Here is a 20,411-nt window from a genome sequence, read left to right as displayed (position 1 = left end):
ATCAGTATCTGCAGGGGAGCAAAAGCGCGTTTAGTAAATAGCATTTTGTCAGTCGAAGGCGCGGACTATGACGAGCGCGTTGCCTTGTAGAACCCGTACGAGTCTGGCAACCCTACACCGGCGCCAACATCTGCCAGGCAGCGAATGCTAGACACCGTGTAGTTCTCGCCTGTTGTATCACTTGTCACGCTAGCTACCAAATATGAAGCTAATCATTTCGTCTGCAAGTCGAGAAGGGATTCTCGAGACACAGCCATGAAGGAATGGTAATATTTGAAACTACTTTGATGATTTTAATCTTTTTCACATCAATATCTCATTTGTCACTCTGTGCATCACAGCATGAGAAAATACTTTTAATTTGTTATTGGATTAACAGTCGGGAACAAAACCTGTCTAGATCACTGTAAAATATTTATACTTTTGCCACTACATTTGGATTATTACGAGGGGGCGTTCAACGAGTAATGCAACGCTTTTTTTCTCAACCAACTGCGGTTGAAAATAATCGAATTTGTTGTGGGACATCGTGGAACATTCTCGCTTCAGCCCCTATACTTTCCTGAAGTTCCGACAGGTGACGGCGCTGTACGTAGTCTTCAAAATGGCGGTTACGACGGGGGAGAGCTGTCATTGAGTTTCTTTTGGCAGATAACCAGAGCATCGCATACATTCATAGGCGCTTACAGAATACACGGTGAGTCGTCGGACGAGGCGTCTGTTCTCATCGCAACAAGGTCGCGCTAAATTGTCCGATCTCCTGCGTGCCTGCCGGCTGCTCACAGCTGTGACTCCTGCATTGGCGTGCGTGGTGATTCTCATTCGAGGGGATCGACGGATCACAATCTGACAACTGGACGTCTCTGTTGCTAGTGCTGACACAGTCGAGAGCAGCTCACAAAATCTCGTTGAACTGTTCTTCCTCATCCAAGCTACAGCTCGGATCTCGCACCTTCCGACTTCCATCTGTTTAGCCCAATGAAGGATTCACTCCACAGCAAATAGTACTTGGTTGATGGGGAGGGAGGTTACTGACGCAGCAAGACCTTGGCTATGGCTCCGACGTCGATCAGTACAGTAATACCATGTGGGCGCACACGTGCCGCCGCCGCCTCCTCCTCCTCCTCCTCCTCCTCCTCCTCCTCCCCCCCCCCCCCCGTCCCCCTCACTAAAGTGGCGTTAAGGTCGTAGCAGTGAACAGAGATTATATCGAAAAATTAGGTTTTGCAGCCAAGAGAGGGGATATAGTGCGGTGCGTTGGACTCATGAATACAACCAAGCTGATTTCAGCAAAAAAATGTGTTGCATTACTCATTCAACGCCCCCCGTTGAAAAGGAGAGAACAAAGAATGGCACGTTTGGTCATGGGGTGCTTCAGTATGCGCAACAGTGTAGGGGAGACGCTCAACAAACTCAAGTGTCAGACGCTACGACAGTGGCGTTGTGTACTACGGAGAGGCTCTCTGTCTGACTTCCGAGAGCTTACGTTCCAAGTAACGTCGTGCAACATTACTTCCTCATGTATCTCGCGAAATGACAACGACGAGAAAATACGAGCCCACGTCGATTGTCTTTCTTTCAACGCAACGTACGTGAATGTAATAGGAAAGGGATGGAAATGAAACTCACACCAGATGCACTCTTGAGTCACGGACCGTAATGTGGCTTGCGAAATATAGGTGCAGATTTCGCTCTTCCAAACACAAACAAAAACACAGAACCTGACATGAATTTCATGCTATACACACATGCAATTATTAAAGCAAAGCCATTTTCTTAGTAAAGTCATACTGAAAACAAAAAAGCCTACGGGATTACTATATTACTTTGAGTATCGGTTTCCATCTGACGCACAGATCATCTTTAGTTCTAAAACCAGTACTGAAAAGAGGAGTGAGTTTTTTCAAGAGAGCAAGGGTGAAAACTATGTTGGAGTAGCGTCAGTGTGTTTGTCGCCGAATCAGAGCGACACGTGCACGCGTTCCGCAAGGCGACAGAACCCGTTTGAATCCGACGCTGACCCTCCAGCGCCAGGATGATCGTATTTCGCGCATTGTGCAACCCCCGAAGCCACATTGCCACAGGACTAAACACCTGACACGTATCTTACCAACCTGCTCTCACCACAGACACTGCTAACTTTACAAATCAATAATTAACAGTCCTGTAACAATCTAACTGACCTTAGGGAAGATTTCGAGACCAGACCACTCGACTGGAATATGTCCACAGCTAGCACATCACACTCCGCCTCCAAATGGCCCCGAGCGTCTTCTGCCTGTTATCGCCACAAAGACGAGACAGGAATATACACTCCTGGAATGGAAAAACGAACACATTGACACCGGTGTGTCAGACCCACCATACTTGCTCCGGACACTGCGAGAGGGCTGTACAAGCAATGATCACACGCACGGCACAGCGGACACACCAGGAACCGCGGTGTTGGCCGTCGAATGGCGCTAGCTGCGCGGCATTTGTGCACCGCCGCCGTCAGTGTCAGCCAGTTTGCCGTGGCATACGGAGCTCCATCGAAATCTTTAACACTGGTAGCATGCCGCGACAGCGTGGACGTGAACCGTATGTGCAGTTGACGGACTTTGAGCGAGGGCGTATAGTGGGCATGCGGGAGGCCAGGTGGACGTACCGCCGAATTGCTCAACACGTGGGGCGTGAGGTCTCCACAGTACATCGATGTTGTCGCCAGTGGTCGGCGGAAGGTGCACGTGCCCGTCGACCTGGGACCGGACCGCAGCGACGCACGGATGCACGCCAAGACCGTAGGATCCTACGCAGTGCCGTATGGGACCGCACCGCCACTTCCCAGCAAATTAGGGACACTGTTGCTCCTGGGGTATCGGCGAGGACCATTCGCAACCGTCTCCATGAAGCTGGGCTACGGTCCCGCACACCGTTAGGCCGTCTTCCGCTCACGCCCCAACATCGTGCAGCCCGCCTCCAGTGGTGTCGCGACAGGCGTGAATGGAGGGACGAATGGAGACGTGTCGTCTTCAGCGATGAGAGTCGCTTCTGCCTTGGTGCCAATGATGGTCGTATGCGTGTTTGGCGCCGTGCAGGTGAGCGCCACAATCAGGACTGCATACGACCGAGGCACACAGGGCCAACACCCGGCATCATGGTGTGGGGAGCGATCTCCTACACTGGCCGTACACCACTGGTGATCGTCGAGGGGACACTGAATAGTGCACGGTACATCCAAACCGTCATCGAACCCATCGTTCTACCATTCCTAGACCGGCAAGGGAACTTGCTGTTCCAACAGGACAATGCACGTCCGCATGTATCCCGTGCCACCCAACGTGCTCTAGAAGGTGTAAGTCAACTACCCTGGCCAGCAAGATCTCCGGATCTGTCCCCCATTGAGCATGTTTGGGACTGGATGAAGCGTCGTCTCACGCGGTCTGCACGTCCAGCACGAACGCTGGTCCAACTGAGGCGCCAGGTGGAAATGGCATGGCAAGCCGTTCCACAGGACTACATCCAGCATCTCTACGATCGTCTCCATGGGAGAATAGCAGCCTGCATTGCTGCGAAAGGTGGATATACACTGTACTAGTGCCGACATTGTGCATGCTCTGTTGCCTGTGTCTATGTGCCTGTGGTTCTGTCAGTGTGATCATGTGATGTATCTGACGCCAGGAATGTGTCAATAAAGTTTCCCCTTCCTGGGACAATGAATTCACGGTGTTCTTATTTCAATTTCCAGGAGTGTAGTTCCAAGTCAACAGAGAAATGGTCACCTTAAAAGCACCACATACATGTTACGACAGACAAAATTTATCAGCTTTAATGAAAAGGTCTGAAACCCCGTCTCTTTCACTGAACGCCACATCCATTTACCTACTTGGCTCTACATCCTAATTTGATGTATCTGTCTAATCCCCCAACACTCGTCGAGAAAACTGGAACAGCTCAAACCGAAATTCACGTCTGCGTACGTTTGACGGACTTTCGGGATCTCTCAATTTTCCATACTGCAAAAATCCATCACGTCTGATCGCGAGAGACCACCGACTCCAATCAGAAATACGCTACGGAAGCGCAATATCCGCTCCCAGATGGCACACGAATCCTGCACCACATGGGCCGCCGGCCGACTCTTCGATCTCATGGACTCCCGAAACACTCCACATACAGCCCTGTCAGTCAATCAGAATTATGGGCAGAACAGAGACATTTTGCCTGTCATTTCCCTGCTACCGCTAATTGAGTTTGTCAGGTGCTGCTTCCAGCCAGGCCATGCGCAAGTTTCTCTGCTACGAGTGTTGCAAATCATCGCCTGTCGTGGGAAAATTACTCGCCCTTAGAACCAGCCTAGTCGGGTCCAACCACTAAACAGGAGGAGGACTAGATGCCGCAGCAACAAGAATCTGGAGCTGGTGACCACAACACCGAACAGCGCGGCCAGGAAATACACAAAAAATAAAAAAGTGACGCACCACGAAGGGATTATCCGAATAGGACAGAAATCGGTAGATGTGATGTGTACCTAGAAGGAAACAATAACTACAACCTCAGAAAAACTGGATGATTTATTCAAGAGAAAGAGCTTCACAAATTGAGCAAGTCCACGTCTGGCCCTTATGCAAGTAATTATTCTTCATGGCGTTGATTGATAGATTTCACGCATGTCCTTCTGAAGGATATCGTGCGAAATTCTATCGAACTGGCGCGTTAGATCATCAAAAAGCAGAGATGGACCTCTATTGTCCCTGATCTCTATTAACGACATAGAACACAATCTGAGTAGCCGTCTAAGATTGTTTGCAGATGATGCTGTCATTTACCGTCTTGTAAAGTCATCTGATGATCAAAACGACTTGCAAAATGATTTAGATAAGATATCTGTATGGTGCGAAAAGTGGCAATTGACCCTGAATAAAGAAAAGTGCGAAGTCATTCACATGAGTACCAAAAGAAATCAGCTAAATTTCGATTACGCGATAAGTCACACAAATCTGAAGGCTGTAAATTCAACTAAATACTTATGGATTACAATTACAAATACCCTAAATTGGAACGATCACATAGATAATATTGTGGGTAGTGCAAACCAAAGACAGCGATTCATTGGCAGAACACTTAGAACGTGCAACAGGTCTACCAAAGAGACTGGTTACACTACGCTTGCCCGCCCTATTCTGGAGTACTGCTGTGCGGTGTGGGATCCACATCAGGTTGGACTGACGGATGACATCGAAAAATTACAACGAAGGGCAGCTCGTTTTGTATTATCGCGAAATAGGGGAGATAGTGTCACAGACATGATACGTGAATTGGGGTGGCAATCATTAAAACAAAGGCGTTTTTCGTTGCGACGGGATCTTCTCATGAAATTTCAATCACCAGTTTTCTCCTCCGATTGCGAAAACATTCTGTTGGCAACCATCTACATAGAGAGAAATGATCATCACGATAAAATAAGAGAAATCAGGGCTCTCAATGAAAAAGTTAAGTGCTCGTTTTTCCCGCGGGCCGTTCGAGAGTGGAACGGTAGAGAGACAGCATGAAGGTGGTTCATTGAACCCTCTGCCAGGCCAGGCACTTTATTGTGAATAGCAGAGTAATCACGTAGATGTAGATGCTGGACGGCCGTGCCCGTAATGCTACAGACGTTCTCAATTGGAGAGATCCGACGACCTTGCTGGCTAAGGTAGGGATTGGCAAGCACGAAGACGAGCAGGTGAAGGGCTCGCCGTGTGCAGGCGGTCGTTATCTTGCTAAGCCCAGGATGGTTCGCTATGGGGGGGGGGGGGGGGGGGGGAGAGAGACAAACCGCGGAGTAAAATATCGTGGCGACTACCGCTGCGCTGCAAGGGTGCTGCGGATGACAAGCTATGAGAAGGAACGGCACCCCAGACCACGAGTCCTGGTTGTCGGACTGTATGGCGGACGACAGTCAGGTTGGTATCCCACCGCGGTCCGGGGCGCCTCCAGACACAACAACACTACACTTCAACAGAACAAATGGTCCAGCTAATGGAAGAGCCACGTGAAACATTATTATACGGAGAACCGTGCATAAACTATAATGTTACCCCTTTTACAGGATTTGACAGGGATTTATGAGTAATGGAAATGGAAATCAGACTATTAGTCTCTTGTCCTAAGAGTTTTCTAGCTGTTAGAAAGAAACGCAGTAGAAATGTAACAACACAAAATCTAGGACATTTCTGTACCGATGGATTTACCGTCACCAGCCTACCTGGGAAAAAAAAATTTAAAAAATAAAGGGTTAAGTTTCCGAAAATCAGAAGTCAATTCGCGCTACTTACCTGCTATTCCGTAACATAACTTCACAAATAAATAATTCTTTGAGGATATAGTTCTGAGAAAGACACACAATCTTTTAGGTACTACAACCATATTATATATATATATATATATATATATATAATTGATATAGAAAGACAATGAATTTTTAATCATTACTATGTGGAGAAGAAAAAAATTGGCCAGTGGGGACTTCCATGTTTGCATTTTGTATAGCCAACAAATTAAATATTTAAATATTCTAACATCATAACTCTTTGGTTCAAAATGGTTCAAATGGCTCTGAGCACTATGGGACTTAACATCTGTGGTCATCAGTCCCCTAGAACTTAGAACTACTTAAACCTAACTAACCTAAGGACATCACACACATCGACCGTAGCAGTCGCGCGGTTCCGGACTGAGCGTCTAGAACCGCTAGACCACCGCGGCCGGCTCATAACTCTTTGAACTTTGTCATTCAATATTTATATGCAGTCATACTTTAGTATTACTGAGCCAAATTATTGAATTCAATGTATAACTGAAAGCATTTTATCAAAATTTATTTACTCAGTTTCACTTTAAAAAAATGAGTTCACAACAACTGTTTTCAAACATTTATTCAAAGATGAAAATTAGTGCTTGTAGATACTGAGTAAAGCACTTCAAATGTTTGTAAAACAGGTTTACTCGACATAATGGAACACTAGGAAAGGGTCCTATATAGGCGAATGATTAGAATAATTAACAGAGTGAAGCAAATTTTTAATTTTAACACAATAATTATTCAAAAAAAAATTCTGAATTGATGGTTCACGCTTCTACAATTCTAATCATACTATTCGTAATCTGTTGGCTGTAGCCGTTGGTTGTGGTGGTGGTGTTTAACGTCCCGTCAACAAGGTCATTAGAGACGGAGCGCAAGCTCGGGTTAGGGAAGGATTGGGAAGGAAATCGGCCGTGCCCTTTCAAAGGAACCATCCCGGCATTTGCCTGAAACGATTTAGGGAAATTACGGAAAACCTAAATCAGGATGGCTGGAGACGGGATTGAATCGTCGTCCTCCCGAATGCGAGTCCAGTGTGCTAACCACTGCGCCAACTCGCTCGGTCAGCCGTTGGTTGTTCAAAAATGTTCAAATGGCTCTGAGCACTATTGGGACTCAACTGCTGTGGTCATAAGTCCCCTAGAACTTAGAACTACTTAAACCTAACTAACCTAAGGACATCACACACATCCATGCCCGAGGCAGGATTCGAACCTGCGACCGTAGCGGTCGTGCGGTTCCAGACTGTAGCGCCTTTAACCGCTCGGCCACTCCGGCCGGCCCGTTGGTTGTGGCGGATAATAATGGCGGCTACACTACCCATGGTATGGCGTACAAGTTTATTGAAGTATGGGATAATTAAATCTTCTTGCCGTCGTTTTAACGTCCATTGCCTAGCCCAGCAACTTGTACCAGAGCTGTAATAATCCATCAGTCGTCATCCGAGGCTATTTTGCAACATTTTCCAGGCGGGGCATCGCCTGCTCCTTCCGAGTGCTGCCTTTCACTTCTGCCCACAGGCTGTATGTTCTCGTTCGCGCTCGCGCTACAACTACTGCGCCAAAAACCCAAGCCACCTCCTACGCTTCCCACAGTAACTTCCGTTCAGTACAAAAGCACTCTATCTTTTACATAACACATATCCTACACACTGCCCCAATCGTGTACCATTTTATACAAATGACAGCTAGTACAAATATATAAAATTACACACACAAACATTTTTATTTCATCAATCCGCGATGAAATACTATTTAGTAAATTACACATTTCACATATTTCTTTACATAAGTTGCAAATATACTACAGCAAAGCACTGTAACGTCACATATATCACATTTTACAAATAGTCTTTGCATATCACAGGTATGTTGCGATAAAATTTAAAGGAAAAAGATTTATAAATTTAGATGACTGACGGAAGAATACTGTTATAAAACATCTTCGCTGGTCATCGGGGCTCAATTCGAAGTGGGTGTCATTACTGAAGGCGATTATATTCCAGCCAACGAGATTCCAGGCCGAAGACGTTTCTAGAGACGCTCCAGACAGCAGTGGGGTCCCAACCTGACTGTGGGCCGCCATACGGCCCGACAGCCCGGGGTGATGGTCTGGGGTGCCATTCCCTTTCATAGCAGGACACCTCTGCCCGTCATCCGCCGCACCCTTACAGCACAGCGTTACGTCGACGATATTCTAAGCTCCGTTTTGTTGACCCATCCTGGGCTTACATTTCAACAAGACAATGCACGTCCGCACACGAAGGGAGTTTTTACTGTTTGTCTTCCCTACCTTGGCCAGCAAGGACAAGAGGACATCTGAATTTTAAACATTTATTTGTCTGTACACGTACATCACGTCTACCAATTTCCGTCCCATTGGGATAATTCCTTCGTGGCGCGACTTCTTTTTTCTTGGACAGTAAATTACTAATCTTCTGCTATTCACGGTTTGGATCTAAATCTGCTTACAACTACCAAAAGGTGAATAATGCACTTCTCAAGAATACTAATGAAACAAGTATGTTCCTTAGCATCTATAGCACAATTGAAAAAAAAGAAAAATCTAAATACTGAACACGATAACAAACAGTACGAACAACAGTCATCTGAATGGTTGTTAAATGCTTTGAAACTATGATCCGTGAAAATCTTCAAATCACTAGCATTAGCAAGCAGACCGTGTACAGCATACTGAGAGTCGACGTTCAACCTATTTATGAAACGAAGTATGGTAAAAATAAATCGTCGAGTGAAGGACAGAAGCGAGCAGGAATCGCGACGGAGAAGAACAAAGAGTTGAAGGCGGGCGCTACAAAAGCGACGCCAGGACAAAGGCGTCCACAGCGAGCCCGGCGCACAATGAAAACGCGATAACTGCCCGTCTGCTGCCTCGTTCCACACAGCCTCTCCTGTTCGTTACACCTAACAGACTGGCACCGCTGAATTTCCACACATCTCTGGTGAACAAACCTTCCAAACGTCATCCATACTCTCACTAAACAGTTATCAGATCTGGCCGTTTTAGACGAGTACTAGAGAAACACGATACTTTGCTAATGCGTTACTTGTTTTATCCATCATACCCACAATAATTCGTTACGATTTGACCTCGTGTTTTAACTCATTGTGCGACGAGTGTGGTCAGTAGCTCACTAGTAAATGCCGTTGCTAAAATAAGCACATCGGACAAAAAATTACTTAACGCCGCCCACTCCCCCCGCGCCCTCACGAACAAGAAATCACGCTAATATGGTGTAACACCGCCTCTAGCTTTGTGACCACTATTCGGCAAGGAAGAGTCCAAAGTTTCTTTATGAATCACATATGCAGATGATTATTAGATTAAGCTACGAGGGTTATCTCGAAAGTAAGGTCTATTTTTCATAAGTACATAGACCTGTTTATTTCTACAATGGTTCACATCAGTTTACAGCTTGAACATTTAGCTATTTTTCGACATAATCACCATTTCTGTCGATGCATTTTTGTAGACGCTGTGGCAGTTTTTGTATGCCCATGTCATACCAGCTCGCCGCCATGCTGTTCAGAGAGCTATGAACCTCTTCTTTCACCTCGTCGTTAGAGCTGAATTGCTGGGACCACAATTAACGCTGACAGGTACTGTGAGACTCTGAAAAAACTCAAACGGGCAATTCAGAACCGGAGAAGAGGAATGTTCAGCAAGGGCGTACTCATTCTCCATGACAACACTCGCCCACACATCGCTCGGTAAACCGATGCTCCCCTGCAACAGTTTCAGTGGAACATAATCACCCACCCACCCTATAGTCCTGACTTGGCGCCCAGTGACTATCACCTGTTCCCTAGGTGAAAAGAACATATGACCGCAAAGCGATTCAGCTCCGACGGCGAAGTGAAAGAAGAGGTTCATAAGTTTCTGAATAGCATGGCGGCGAGCTGGTATGACATGGGCACACAAAAACTGCCACAGCGTCTACAAAAATGCGTCGACAGAAATGGTGATTATGTCGGAAAATAGCTAAATGTTCAAGCTGTAAACTGATGTAAACCATTGTAGAAATAAACAGGTCTATGTACTTATACAAAATAGGAGACCTTACTTTTGGGATTACCCTCGTATCAGAGAGTCCTAGACCTCGTACACTGAGGTAACAAGTCATGGGATACCTCCTAACATCGTGTCCGATCCCCTTTTGCCCGGCATAGAGTAGCAACTCGACGTGGCACGGAAGTCGGTGAAAGTCCCCTGTAGAAATATAAGTCATGTTGCCCCTACAGCCGTCCATTAACTCCGAAAGTGTTTAAAGTGCAGGGCGTTGTGCACGAATTGACCTCCCGATGCGATTCATACGGAGCAATCTGGGCAGCCACATCTTTCGCTCAAATTGTCGAGAATGTTCTTCAGACCAATGGCGAAGATCTCTGGCCCAGTGACGTAGCGCATTGTCATCCATAAAAATTCCATCGTAGTTTGGGAACATGAAGTCCACGAACGGATGCAAATGGTCTCCAAGCAGCCATCATGACCATTTCCTTCAATAATCAGTTCAACTGGGCCAGAGGACACTGACCGTTTCATATAAAAACTGGTCGCACTATTATGGAGGTACCACCAGCTTGCACGGTCCCTTGGCTCCATGGCTTCGTGGGGTCTGCGCCATACTCTAATCCTACCATCAGCTCTTATCAACTGAAATCGGGACTCATCGAACCAGGCCACGGTTTTCCAATCGTCTAGGGTCCAACCGATATGGTCACGAGCCCAGGAGGGGCACTACACGTGAGATCGTGCTGTTAGCAAAGACACTCGCGTCGGTCGTCTGCTGCCATAGTCCATTCACGCCAAATTTCGCCGCACTGACCTAACGGATACGTTCGTCCTGCGTCGCACACTGATTTCGGCAGCTACTTCACGCAGTGTTGTTTGTCTGTCAGTACTGACAACTCTACACAAACGCCGCTGCTCTCTGCCTTTATATGCGTTGTCTGTGGTGAGAGGTAATGCCTGAAATTTGGTACTCTCGACAAACTCCGTGGATCGCAGAATACTGAATTCACAAACGATTTACGAAATTCAGTGTCCCATGCGTCTAGCTCCACCTACTATTTCACGTACGAAGTCTGTTAATTCCCGTCGTGCTGCCACAATAACGTCGGAAACCTTTTCACATTAATCACCTGAGTGCAAATGACATCTCCGCTAATACACTGCCCTTTCATACCTTTTGTACGCGATACTGCCGCCATTTGTATATGTGCAAGTCGCTATCCCATGACTTTTGTCACCTCTGCGTATATTTATGAGGATTCGCTACGAAGACTGCAGCTCATATTCCGGTAAAAAGAATAAACTAAAACTAATATTGAAAGAAATGTTGGGATCCCAATGGTGGTATGTCCATGAAGTCAACAATCGCATCGGCTGCTCTCATTTTCTCCCTAGATCTTCACATAAATATTTGCTTACATAGAAAGATCTTCCTGTATATACACCAAGGTTGTCAGTCGGGAAGCGTTTGAAGAATTAGGGACCGGGGGCCGTGGAATTAAACTACTTCTGGTATTGCCTCTATAGAACAAGAGAAATGAGAGAAAGAGCCTTTACAGTGTGAGAAAATCACTAGTCCACAATGCCGGATTATCAGTACGATAGCCTTTTCTCCATAGGAAAAAATTTATCTATATAAGAATACTAATGATAATGAACAAGTTCGTTCCAGCCCCGCGGTAGTACCAACTGGTTACAAAGCGCGTGAAACTACTCTGAATAAAAGACGGGAGAGAACGAGTGGCCACGAGAGTAATCTAAATTCGTTTCAAAGGCAGAAAACTTACTAAAATTATCTCAGAGTGATGTCTGCGGTCGGTCCGCGACGCAGACAGGCAGACGCGCGTGCGCTTTCATGGCGCCCTCGATAACATACACTACTGGCCATTAAAATTGCTACACCAAGAAGAAATGCAGATGATAAACGGGTATTCAATGAACAAATATATTATACTAGAACTGACATGTGATTACATTTGGGTGCATAGATCCTGAGAAATCCGAACCCAGAACAACCACCTCTGGCCGTAATAACGGCCTTGATACACCTGGGCATTGAGTCAAACAGAGCTTGGATGGCGTGTACAGGTACAGCTGCCCATGCAGCTTCAACACGATACCACAGTTCATCATGAGTAGTGACTGGCGTATTGTGACAAGCCAGTTGCTCGACCACCACTGACCAGACGTTTTCAATTGGTTAGAGATCTGGAGAAAGTGCTGGCCAGGGCAGCAGTCGAACATTTTCTGTATCCAGACAGGCCCGTACAGGACCTGCAACATGATGCATTATTCTGCTGAAATGTAGGGTTTCGCAGGGATCGAATGAAGGGTAAAGCCACGGGTCGTAACACAACCGAAATGTAACGTCCATTGTTCAAAGTGCCGTCAATGCGAACAAGAGGTGACCGAGACGTGTAACCAATGGCACCCCATACCATCACGCCGGGTGATACGCCAGTATGGCGATGACGAATACACGCTTCCAGTGTGCGTTCACCGCGATGTCGCCAAACACGGATGCGACCATCATGAAGCTGTAAACAGAACCTGGATTCATCCGAAAAAATTACGTTTTGCCATTCGTGCACCCAGGTTCGTCATTGAGTACACGCGCTCCTGTCTGTGATGCAGCATCAAGGGTAACCGCAGCCATGGTCTCCGAGCTGATAGTCCATGCTGCTGCAAGTGTCGTCTAACTGTTCGTGCAGATGGTTGTTGTCTTGCAAACGTCCCCATCTGTTGACTCAGGGATCGAGACGTGGCTGCACGATCCGTTACAGCCATGCGGATAAGATGCCTGTCATCTCGACTGCTAGTGATACGAGGCCGTTGGGATCCAGCACGGCGTTCCGTATTACCCTCCTGAACCCACCGATTCCATATTCTGCTAACAGTCATTGGATCACGACCAACGCGAGCAGCAATGTCGCGATACGAAAACTGCAATCGCGATACGCTACAATTCGACCTTTATCAAAGTCGGAAACGTGATGGTACGCATTTCTCCTCCTTACACGAGGCAACACAACAACGTTTCACCAGGCAACGCCGGTCAGCTGCTGTTTGTGTATGAGAAATCGGTTGGGAACTTTCCTCATGTCAGCACGTTGTAGGTATCGCCACCGGCGCCAACCTTGTGTGAATGATCTGAAAAGCTAATCGTTTGCATATCATAGCACCATCTCCTTCCTGTCGGTTAAATTTCGCGTCTGTAGTACGTCATCTTCGTGGTGCAGCAATTTTAATGACCAGTAGGGTACATGTAGTACGTCTCACTACGCAACAGAACTGCCACTGTGATTTAAACTCTGCATTTCTGATTCCACAGTGATGGAGGTCAGACGATGCTGTAAAACAAGATGGTGACAGACTTCTGCATCAACCTTCACAAACGATTAAAATCCAGCAGATGAGACGAGAGACGGCGTGAAAGTGCTGGAGAGCTTGTCTCCGCTACGTTTACCACCTTGGCTGCCATAATCTCCCCCCTGCAATGGGTCTGGGGCTGTCTTCCAGGCTCGCAATCTGGCATCAACTCGCGAGCACCACCTAAAAGAGTTTTTTTTTCGAATGAAACGGCTTTTCTTTTAACGGTCCACGCCATCTTTAATGTCCATGCTTTGCATGTATCACAAATTCATTCTGACCTTTTATCGGACGGCCTATACCTTCGCTACTCAGCTGCGGGTCTAGAATCTTTAGTAAACCTGACTTAACTGTGGACATTTGCATATTACGAATTTCAGCTCAATATGTATGCGATCGGCTCGTAACAGCAGTCATTGGATTCTAAATTTCCCCCTCAGCCTGAATCTGCGTTTGGATTTTAAATTACGTTTTGCATCTGTATTCTCACTTTTTATTGGCTGGATACTGTTTTTTGCCGCTGCGCGCAATGTATTTTTCCGAAGTATCGCACTCAAAATATCGTTTGGCAATGTTTGCTTGGCTTGAAACCAACTGTCAATAACCAAACGTGACAATCGTCCTTGGTCGCAGGCGTTTCACGACCACTGTTTCTAAGTCATGGTGCATGTTTACCATGTCCATGATATACGACTCCTTGCAGACGCATTGGGCAGTACGCGTTCATACACCAACAAATTAGACATCTTCTTTCATAGAGCTGTCATAAGCTCGTCCAAACACTACAGCATCTTTTTATGCAATTTCATCACGTCTCAACGTCGACCCTCCTTACTACTTTTGTTTCCATACTACCGAGTGGCAGATACACACCACTTTAGTGAGTCACCTAACTGTCTTACGTACCAGTTACTACACCATTTACAGCGCTTGAAAGCAACTATGGTGTTTTTTTACGGGAACGCCACGTCGTCCATCCAGCGCTGCCTTGGTCTTCGTATGGAGCGTCTGGTGTTTGGTTTCCCCGCAAGTGCTTTCTTCACCTATATTTCTGATGGCATACGGGCTACATGGCCTGCCCACTGGATTCTTTTGCTCTTCAGCTTCTGTAGTATTGCTGATTTTTGCATTAAGAGGTAGAGTTCCTCATTCCTCCCCCTTCTCCATTCTCCTTTATCTAAGATTGGTCCCAATATCTTACTCATTACTCTTCTTTTAAATACTAACAGTTTTTCCTTTTCTCGTTTAGTCATGCTCCAGGTTTCCGAGCTGTACATGACTGCTTGGAATACACATTTTCATTTAGTATTCGCTGACATTGATTTTGAGCTGAGAGTCTCCCCGATGGATGAAATGCATTTCATTCCTTTTTAATTACATATTTTTATTATATCAAATTTCTTATTGATACCATTTTTCTTCGCTCTCGTAATAGAAAAAGTTATCCGACACATGTGAGAATTAAACGGGTGCACAAAACAACGACAACAAATAATAATAATAATAATTGTTCTGTCGTAACCACAATCGCCGGAACGAAGATGAAGAACGCAAGAGAAGAGAGGGCGGTGAGACGACATCGGCCAATGGGGCGCTGATTACGACTTGCACCACGACAGGAGCGGCCTCTACGAGAAGCGAATGTAAGCGCCACTCCCGCCAGCTTCGGCCGCTCAGTATCGGCTCCATATTCAGACAGTATTAGCACGGACTAGCAGAGTGTGCTACGATAGCAGTGACGTGTGATCCATATCAATTGCTTGCATGAACACTGTATATAGCAAAGGACAGTTATCTGCATGTCGCCCATCGCTTTAGACCACTTGTAAATACAAATTACGTATTATCATTCTTCTTATTTGTAATAACTATTAATGAGATTTTGCTTGAATTGTTGTATAACATTCCGAGAACGCAGCATCCTTAAGGCACCCTATACGAGACGAGTGGGTGGGCAGGATTCCACAATAATAATAATAATAATAATAATAATAATAACAATAATAATAAATCTAATTTGCCTTACACTGTCGACATCATACTTTTACCAGACAATAAAAATTTAACTCTCATGAGCAGTCAAACCTCTCGAAGGAACTGGGTTGCAATTAGATATAAAAAAACGAAATACGTTGTACTCACCAGAACTCCAAATGTGGTAACTTAAAGGTCAAGCTGGAAAATACAAATAAAGAAATCAATTAAAATATATGGGAGCTATTTTTTATTCGTAGCTGTTAGTTTTCAGCAACAGTAGTAAATATTTCAGAATAAAATTCAGTCATCAGTCGCACAGAAAATTTTATTAGTTAACAAATTGTCATCCTCAGAAGCCTACACAATACTGGATATTATAAATCTTGAGACCTGGGCTATAAATTTATCTAAAGTGTAAGAAGTATATTACAGACACTTACTTATTATTGGTTTAGCATATTTTAATATTTCCTTCACAGAGTAATATGTCCAAAAACATAAATATTGCTTATAATTGTGAACAAGATTTACAGATGCAATGAGTGAATCATATCTACGAGGTATGTCCACAAAGTAAGTTCCATTTGGTTATATAAAACAAACGTGTATATATACATAAAAAATATTTATTGTACAAAAATCTACAACTGTTAAACCACTTTTCCATATAGCTTGAGAAATTTTGTAGGCACTTGTCATAGCGTCGCACAAATTTTTGTCTGCCTTCTGCATAGAAGGTTGCCGCCTGTATGTTCAACCATGTGGTAACATGTTCTTTCAGCTCGTCATCATCGTTGAAGTGTTGACTACCAAGGACAGATTTTAGGTGTAAGAAGAGATGAAAGTCGCTAGGAGCGAGGTCCGGGTTGTAAGGAGGATTATCAAACTCGTTCCAGTGAAATTCCCATAAGTTGTTTGGTCACATTCGCCGTGTGAGGTCGGGCATTATCGTGAAAAAGAAGAAGAAAAAAACACCTTTTGATAGTAGTCGGTGCTTGTCCTGTCCGTAAACCTCGCAGATTTGCCGATGAAATTCCTTTTATTAACTTTCTTTGCATTTAGAAAACAAGTGACAGATCTGATTTCACACGCAGCGGCATTTTCAATTACGACTGACATTATAAAGAAGCACTACAAAGCACACGTCGGCAGCAGCGATCTGAAAATGGCGTACATGTCTTCTCCTTGAGTCAGAGTAACTGGCGCGCATGCTCGGAACTGCGATCGTAGCGCTGCCGCGGATAGAAATAGAAACGGAACTTACTTTGTGGACGAACCTCGTATTTACATGTAAAGCTGTTGTGTCAGCACCAAGTAACATACAAAAATCATATAAAAAGTGTAACTGAGGCACATAAAGAAGTTACAAGTATAGCACGCTTGCATAACGTGGCACATAGTTCTAATACATAAAAGGAATGGGCTAATTTTCATAATTTATGAGAGATGCTATCAATCAAAATAGTGTCTAATTTTCAATGCAAGCTGATCTGTCAACAAATCAGGTGGAATATTTATATGCTTCAAATCCTTCTAAAAGGTTCATTTTGTAGCCCTTGCCGACAATATGCAAAATTTCCATGTCAAGCAAGACCAGAGGAGGAAGGACGTGTTTCTCGATTTTGAGATGTTCTGCAAAAGTTGATTATCTGAATTCTCATTTATTTTGTTGAGAAAGTGCTCACGAGATTGCGTCTTAGATGGTCTCGCTGTCTGAACTATGTGACATATGTCACATTGTCTTGTATGTACCCCAGTTTCGAGAAACGTGTCAGTTGGAGGTTTCTCATTGTGCATAAAGGGCAACCTGGTGACATTATTGATGGCAAAGGACATACCGATGAAATATTTTTTAAAAAAATTAGCTATACAATGAGAAATGTTACCCAGAAATGGCACTGTACTGTATTCTTAACAGTAGGGCCATTTTTGGGTGCAGAGGAATTTATATTCTTACTGATTTCATTTTTATAAAGTTGATACCAAGTTATAAGTTTAAGTTATTAAGTTCAGTAGCAATAATAGAAGGGGTTGCGGGCAGCTCAATAACACCGCCTCTCGTAACGAGAAAGAACGGCAGTCTGTGCTTAAAGAGGTGACAAGGAGACATCAGTGCTGTCAGTTGTGGATTTCCTGTAAATGTCGAAGCAAATTTTACCGTCTATCAAACGCTTTTTCAAGTCCATAAAACGAAGTTCATTATGTTGATTTTCTTTTCATATGTAAATTTAATTTTAGGGTGGAAGCAGTTCGATAAGTCAGTGATTTGACATCATCCACATCTCCCTGTAATACAATGATGGTAACAACAACATATCGTCTGCAGGAAGAAATACTACTGGCTACAATAGGATCGGATCTAGCCGATTCATTTTATAGGTCTAAAGACTTATAACATCCCAAACTTTATAGGCTTGTGAAGATGACAAATTAATTTGTCGAAACTGGTAATGTCAAGTAAAAATATCTTTGCCACTAACGACTGAATTTTTTCTGAAATATATAGGAATCTTGTTCAATGCGGCAAATAATGTGACAAACTAAATTAAAATTCGAAACGCAAATAAAACTTATTATGCTGGGTCAAATAGCTCAATAGGTAGAAATATTTCTAGGAAAGGCGATATACGCGTCTGTAACTGACTTCTATTACCAGTTTTAGCATATGCACGTAGATCCTTGGAGTATGGCGAAAAATAAGATGAAGTATTAAAGCTTTACACATGGCTGCGTTGTCAGCAATCGTTACAAAGTAAAATTAAAACAATTAGAGCCTTCATTTTCGCGACGGAGGGCTTCAATTGTTTTAATGTTAAGGTGAAGTATCCCTAAGTATATTTGAGAAGAAGACACTACATCAAATTCTTGGAACAATGAAGGCCTCCGTCCGTGGAAAACAGCGAATCTGAAAAAAATTTAAAAACTGAACTATTTGACCAATTTAAAGATACTGACACAGAAGCAAAAATGAAAGCTGAAAGAAAAATGTGAATTGTTCGCTTAACGAGATTCATAAATATTGTAGCAGAAGACTCTCTAGAAAAATCACAACGACTGCCAACGTTCGAGAATATGGATAACTTAGTAGTAGACCTAAAATTTTCCAAAATTACTGATTGTCGACACAAGAGACACTAATGTAAAGATAGCGAGGTTTGGAAAAACACTGTGCAGTAGCAGCAAAGAACTTACATTCCTTTTTAATTACTTTATAACGGTAAGGTGGGGGTCTGCATAAAAAGTCGAAATAAAAACACAGAAATTACGCTAACAATGTGCACACGAAAAGTTCGCTTTTATGGGCACATTCAAAGAACAAATGACTGCAAATGGATTAAACGCCTCTTTAACATCTTTGACTCGAAACCGAAGGCAAGACCACCCAGGACTATTAACGTCAAAAAGATATAAGGTAAATGGGTATATGAACAAATTTTGTAAATTTGTGGTAAGGTCTTATGGGACCAAACTGCTTAGGTCATCGGTCCCTAAGCTTACACACTACTTAAACTAACTTACGCTATGAACAACACACACACACACACACACACACACACACACACACACAGAGGGTAACCTATCACTTAGGAAAAGTTATGTGCTATTCCCTCTATCTTTCTAATCGCCGAAGGATAGTCGTAACCTTGAGTAAGCACCTGAACTAGTTCTTTCAGTAAGTGTTTGTTTTTGGGCAGCATACTGCGCGGGAAATTCTCTGTTCTTTTGCGCATGTCATGAGAGCCAAAGAAGACGCAGCGTATCTGCAAGGCAGGAAGGGGGGGGGGGTGGGGGGGGGGGCTATGGGCACCTGGATTCCTGCGCTTGGAGGCACCTACTGCGGGCTTTCAAATAACTATGCACCCTCCTACTCATAAGTATTGAAATATTAAAAGTTTTGGCTGGTTTTGTTGTCTAGGGGCTGGGATTCGTAGCTGCCGCATTTCCGGCCAAATACTGCAGAGTCTACAGTATACGATAAGAATACACATATGAATCGAATGGCCGAAGGTTTCTATCACTCAGCAATGAAAGTAGCATATAAATTTATAAATGAAAGATTGCAATTAAACAAAATCTGCAGGTATTATCTTAACGACTTTAAAGGATGAGTACGATAGTAGAAGTACTTTAGAGTATGTGGTATATTTCTGCAAAACACTTATTGGTGTCGATGATCCAGCAATTAAATAAAACATAAGTTGAATAACGGGGAAACAATAGATTCCTGCTTCACGCAATCAGTTATGAACAACAACACCATAGCTCGCGAGATATTCACTTCTAAACGCACACTAAGTCTTCAATGCAGAAGCCACGGACATCACACAAGAGCACAGGTTGGCACTCCGAAGTATTTCTATCTTCCGCAACCACGCGCAAACTGCTCCACTGTCCAAAGTCTCTCCGCCGACTGTGCGTCATCGCGCTGTACTTTCCGCGTCCAGTATTCACCCCCGTGTCCTGCGCCGTCCTGTCCAGAACTGCCGCACTACTCATAAAAACCTTGTGTCCTCCGCGGAGATGATCGCTGTGATTGGCTAAAGCGCTCCCGCCCTGTCTTCAAGCCAACGCCCACTAACAAACATCATGAAACACACGAAATACTGGAGTTATATTTAAATACTTGAAATTAAATAAATATTCCTACGGCTGGACCATAAACACGCTCTAACATACATTATTAAATACATAAACAAATTAAATTAAACAT

General features: G+C 44.3%; 1 protein-coding gene across 2 annotated transcripts in view; it reads right to left on the bottom strand.

Moving 5' to 3' along the window:
* The window catches only part of LOC126095475 (zinc transporter 1), a 269,483-nt gene that overhangs the window by 153,464 nt on the left and 95,608 nt on the right, over positions 1 to 20,411 (bottom strand). The window contains exon 2 of one of the 2 annotated variants that reach the window (XM_049910265.1): positions 15,866 to 15,898. The exons of the other annotated variant lie outside the window; for it this stretch is intronic. The gene's annotated coding sequence lies outside the window, so the exon portion shown is untranslated. The remainder of the gene's footprint in view (positions 1 to 15,865; positions 15,899 to 20,411) is intronic. 2 annotated transcript variants of the gene reach the window in all.

The sequence above is a fragment of the Schistocerca cancellata genome, chromosome 8 (genome assembly GCF_023864275.1).
Source record: "Schistocerca cancellata isolate TAMUIC-IGC-003103 chromosome 8, iqSchCanc2.1, whole genome shotgun sequence".
Taxonomy (NCBI): domain Eukaryota; kingdom Metazoa; phylum Arthropoda; class Insecta; order Orthoptera; family Acrididae; genus Schistocerca; species Schistocerca cancellata.
The sequence above is the reverse complement of the archived record's forward strand: the minus strand, read 5'-3'. Positions and strand labels throughout refer to the sequence as shown.